Consider the following 6000-nt stretch of genomic DNA (forward strand, 5'->3'; position numbering starts at 1 on the left):
GGCTGGCAACCAACTTCCTGCACTTTCATTGAGATGACTCTCCTCACTCTTGTAGCTTTTAACCTAGTCTAGTCAGTTCTATTTTTTTTTTACATCAGAGGACACGGCTATGGCTATGGCAACAAAAGATTTATGAGAAAAAAAAATCCCTATTGTAGTTCGTATAAAATATGCAAAGACAGACGAGAAAAAGCAAGTATATGACTCAGAGCATCAAATCCCTAAATCTAGATATCAGAATTTTTTTTAAGCATACACGAAATATCTTACTATTCAACAGCACGACACACACTCGACCATAGCATCAACACCAATAGCTTGACCCCTCCACACCTGGCGCCCTAACCCTCATCATAAACCCCACCACCGCCACAGCATCAGAGAAGCTACACACACCTCACACAGACTTCGTAGCTCTCTTCCACTCAGCAGGAAAAGCAGCAAAAGGTTTGATTTCACAGCCTAGAAACCTGCCTCCACTCCACCTCATCCTGGCCCTGCAATGCCAGAGCCACCGCCATTACCACAAAATCAGGAGGTGTGCATAGCGACATCCTCAGCTCCCTGCCAACACCTCAGCAGAAGCATCAGTAGCAATATACCTCCACAGCCAAGAAACCTGCCTCCTACTCCTCCTTCTCCTGCTCCTTCTACTTTCATACCCCCACCCCACCACCGTAACCCCCACCAGTCTCCTGTAAAACCAGCCCTACCGCCGGACTTCTGTAAATTGCAGAAGCGGCAGCAAACGACAATAAACAAGGCGGCTACACTTGACGGCTCGGCTGGGGCAAAAAATATAATAGAAAAATCGATAGCCGGCAGCAGTTCGTGTGGCACGCTTAAGTAGCGAGTAAGTTTATTACGTCTGATTAAGTTACATAAAGACGTGTACGATATATTATTTATCAATAACTTTGACCCAAATGTTGCATCTCCGTCTTTACATTTATATTGATTCTGATCACGCGTGTTGCTTACCCTCTTTACCTGACGCATAATATCGTGCTTAATCACTTTTTTGTGAGGCTTGATCTGTTCAAACATAATCGCTTCATGATTCCACTGCGATTAGTAACTAGTATTATAAAATATATACGTGTCCACGGGGGCTAAAATCTTTAATTATATACACAGTACATAAAGGGTTAAATGAGGCTTTAGTTTCGTCATTTTTTTTGGTCCTATGAACAACCAACAGAGGCGCTGGTACGGAGCGACGGTAAAAACGGCTTAGGGACTCGCCTCGACATCGATATACATTTATCTGCACCTTTTTCCGCAACATTCAAGGGCACTAATCTTACTTTTAGGAGCACATAACGTCCTCACTTTCCTGAATCATTTATTTTCAAAGTGTGGTTTCTGATCATGCGTAATCACTTGTTCTCGTGCCACGCTAGCATTAGCCTTTCCACGATTTAGTTTAAATTTCACCGATGAGGAAGTAGGTATTACTCGTCTATTTTTAAAACTTCAAGGAAAAAATCTAATTGATCTCTCCTTGAAATTCCCATCAAATTTTGATTCTTTAAGAAAATACTTATACAATGCAACTTCTAACACACACACACACACACACACACACACACACACACACACACACACACACACACCTGCCTAGCCCGTAAGGCCCAGCGGCACACACCTGGGGGCGGCGGGCCAGGTGGCTTAAGTGGTGCAGCATCGTCACACTTTGAACATTTTTCTTCTTTCCTTTTTTCCTCGCCCGTTAACGAAGAAAACTAACGAACTAACGACCGAAGGAATACCAAGGAGGTCAACAAACACGCCACGCCCAACTCTCTCCCTCACTGTCTCTGTCTGTTTTTCTGTCTAACTGTTTGCCAGCGCTGTTCGACTATATTTGAATGCCTCTGTCTCCCTGTCTGCTTGTCTGTCAGTATGCATGTATGTCTTTGACCTCCTGTTTATGTCAGTCTGTCTGTTTGTCTCTCTCTCTCTCTCTCTCTCTCTCTCTCTCTCTCTCTCTCTCTCTCTCTCTCTCTCTCTCTCTCTCTCTCTCTCTCTCTCTCTCTCTCTCTCTCTCTCTCTCTCTCTCTCTCTCTCAGACAGTGATGCAGTGCTGGTGTGTTTCCGAACAAGCCACTTATTGTTGCTATAATTGGAAGACCCTGCAGGCGACGCAACGGTCCGGCGGGAGTGCAGAACAGAAGCGAGGCAGGGGAAGAAACTAGCAGAGGATGGACAATTAAAGAAGGGAAAATGGGGAATAGGGCGTTCATGCTCAGAGGTTAGACAGCAAAAAAGCAGCGTAATTCTTACCGGAAAGGCCGAAGGGAGGAAGATAAGCAAGGCAGAAGAAACTAGTTGTGGATTAATGATTAAAAGACATTAGAGAAGGAAGAATGGGGCATGAGGTCTTCCTGGCTGGTAGTTAGACAAAAATGGAGTAACACTATTTTGACCGGGCGCAGATAAACAGAAGCAATACAGGAGGATAAATTAATAGCGGATGGTCAATTAAGGGACATTTAATATGGAAGAGTGAAGCAAACGGCATTCCTACTCACTAGTTAAGTTGGTATAGAGATGAACACTGTATCCTGGCGAGGAAGAGACGCATAAACTTGAGGAAAGAGAAGACTTGTAGCTTTTTGATAATGCAAGGCCCATACTGAAGGCGGAATGGGACGAATACGCTCCTCCCAGTAGTTAGATTCAAACATAACGTGCAACTTCGGTCTCGCGGGAACAAAGAAACAGAAGTAAGTCAGGCAAAAAACTGTAGTAGATGGGTGGAACTCACACAACGCGTCCCTGCCTAGTACTTAGATAAAATAATAGGGTAACAATACGGTCTGCCAAGGAGCTAAGGAAGAAAAAGCAAGGAAAGAAAAGACAAAAAAAGGTAATCAAAAATAAAAATACGAATGGGGCATAAGGCGATCCTGTTTAATTAATAATGACGGAAAGTAACGGGCGACCAAACAGAAAAGTCTAAAAGAACAGAGTGGCAGGAAGACTTGTACCTGGATAATAACATTAGACAAGGATAATGGGGCATAGGACGCTTCTGGTCAGTGGTTAAGACACAAAAGTAGCGTAATACTAATCAGACAAAGGCCGGAGACAGGTGTTTGGCCATGCATGAGTGGGCAGGCGGCTTAGGGCGGGCATCGCCAACTATCCGCGCCCTCAAAATTACGGACACGAGCGCGGGAGAAATGATGGCGCACCCGTAGCACCAAGCGGCCACTTTTTGAAGGCGTGATGGCGAAATTGAGCATAGAGTGGGAGGGAGCATGACGGGAATTGCATGCGATCGCTTAGAATGACTTGTGCGTGTGCTCACCAGACCGTTTAAATGCCTGGACTCGAGCCAACCCGTTTACAAAATGCTAAACTATTACTGGCCTTCATACGCAGGTGTTCTGTATTGCAAAGTTAATTTTATTTATATATTTTGTTATCTGATATTCGCCAGATAATTTTCTGCCGCTATTGACGAATATACACCATCAATCTGCTGCAAACATTGTTTTTCCATCTAAATCATCCTTGAACAACTATTCGGTGACTAGTTTTACAAAGATACCCCCAATTCTGTAGAAATAACTGAAACTTTATAAGTATCAGGGCTGGGCGATGGATCATCCATGCGCATGCATTAAGCAAGGCCTTGGGGAGGGCGGTCGCGACGAGCCCTTAGGGAACGGTAATGCTTAGTGCTCGGTGAAGTGCATGCTACCCATAGGCTCACTTCCCGTCAGCATTCCAGCTACCAGTGAGTAGCAGCGCTGGGCTCTGACGTCACTGTCTCCGACAAGTATGGCCACACTCAGGGAACATCTTTGGCAGTTTCATCTCTCTCCCCGTTGGACTCCGGCAGTCCTCCACCAGCCGCGGTATTTTTGCGGGATCCTTCAGCATCTCGTCAACGCCTCACCCCAACGGCACTTATCGCGCCCTGCTCGTGTGGGGCCACGACCACACCAACACTGCCACAGTGGTTGCCCTAACTGTGTACCTCAACGGGGAATTCCACTGAAACAAGACTCGTTAAGTAAAGTAACGTTTACCTGCGTATAAGGGAGGAAGAATGTGTGTAAAATAAAAGGAAAGGTCAGTCACCATTCATTAACGTTCCGCGGGTGCTCGTACGCAGCTTCCCGTCTCTCATTAACACTCACACAACCCCTTGTTTTGTGACTGGCTGAAGTATGCACCACCATTACCAGTAATATTCCCTCGTAAGGGAACATCCCCCACGTCGCTTCCTCGAGCTACAACAAAACCACCAACAAGGAATAACAGTTATCAGGCACAGCTTTACGATGGCAAGGAAATGGCTGCGGGGAACGAGAATGACTCGCTGAAGCTGCTGTAAAGAAGAGAACATTTCTTTTCCTCCGCACCTTACATGTTCTCAATGAAGTGCCCCTATTCGTGAGAGTTTAAAATATAAGTCTAACATTACCTTTAGAAAATCAAAGTACCGAGGCACAGTGTTCTTTTATTACAACAATAAGCACAGTATATACTTATTGCACTGTGTTCTTTCAAATTCTTTAACATATTCACCTACTTACTTCCGGTTATTTACAAATGAATAAAAAGTATAAAAAAACTGAATGGTTCATTTTATCCATATTCATTCCTAGGATCATGTGTGTGTGTGTGTGTGTGTGTGTGTGTGTGTGTGTGTGTGTGTGTCTGTGTCATATGCACCCCCACGCTGTCACTCCTTGTCCCTCAGCTCACACCGGTGCGGCGTGTAGGGCATACCGGAATACTGACGCGGGCATCTTGTGAATGACTAAAGACCGCACGTTCGTCCGTCAGATCGAGGAAACAAGTAAAGCTGACGCGGCGCTTGAACGACGGCGACGCCCAGTGGTCCAGACAAGAGTGACACGCTGAGTTCCGGATGGAGGAAAGTGGGAAATGAGGAAGAAGAATAAAAGAAGAAAAAAAGGTAAGAACACATTTATAGCGAAGGTAATGAAACACAAACCAATGGTAACAAATATAAATACACATACACACACAAATACAAATACAACAACAGGCGAATTAATAAAATCCACTGGTACTATTAAATGTGACAAAAGAATCTAACGCTCATCATATTCTAGTTCCACTGTAAAGACCAATCAGGAGTGCTAAAAAATAAATAAGCAAATAAATAGAGAATAAATAATCAAACAAATAAATAAATACGATATGCTGCTCCAGCACAGAAAAATATATCGAAAATGAACGAATACTAGCTCTATTTGCATTCATGGGAGCAGTACTGAGCGGGCTTTTTATATTATTTTTTTTTTCTGCCCTTGACCTGTTTCCTGTAATGTAAAAAAAATATATACTAAAAGTCTGACTCTTGTGACTTTCCTTTCCCCAGTCAGCGGGCAACGCGCATCGCTGGGCCGCTCGTTCGCTGGCGGACTGACTGACTCCCTGATCAGCCCCACCCCACATCTGCCGCCGCCACCGCCGTCACCGCCACCTTCATCCCTGCCGCCGCCACGCTTGCCTGTCTCCTCACGCCGCGGCGGAGAGAGTGGCGTCGCTCACTAATATTAATCAATCTATTCCCGATTAATTAATTCTCATGACGCACACCCTCCGCCCTTTCTTCCTGCTGTCGCTACATAATCTCTCTCTCTCTCTCTCTCTCTCTCTCTCAGTATTTTTTGTATATTTTTACGCTATTTTTTTTTTTTTTACTCATTTACAAGCGTTATGGATTTTTTTTTTTTTTTTTTACCGTTTAGTCAGGTGTTTACTAATGCTCTTCCGTTCTTAATGGTGTCACTATTTTTTTTCACGTCACAGCAACTTTTCATCCTATTCAATTAGCACCCATTTTGTTTATCACTTTCTAGTACTAATTTAATATATTCTTTTATTTTATTCTACATTCGGTTTACCTCTCATAGCGGTAGCAACTTTTTTTCTTCGCTATATGCTTAAATTATCTTCTCTTTTGGCGGCATAATTTCCTTTTAGCACTGTCTCTGTCCCTTCATGCTG

General features: G+C 44.0%; 1 long non-coding RNA gene across 1 annotated transcript in view; it reads right to left on the reverse strand.

Moving 5' to 3' along the window:
• Nucleotides 1-6000, reverse strand: part of LOC127007363 (uncharacterized) — a 115651-nt gene that overhangs the window by 37967 nt on the left and 71684 nt on the right. The window lies entirely within an intron of this gene.

The sequence above is a fragment of the Eriocheir sinensis genome, chromosome 35 (assembly GCF_024679095.1).
Source record: "Eriocheir sinensis breed Jianghai 21 chromosome 35, ASM2467909v1, whole genome shotgun sequence".
Classification (NCBI taxonomy): Eukaryota; Metazoa; Arthropoda; class Malacostraca; order Decapoda; family Varunidae; genus Eriocheir; species Eriocheir sinensis.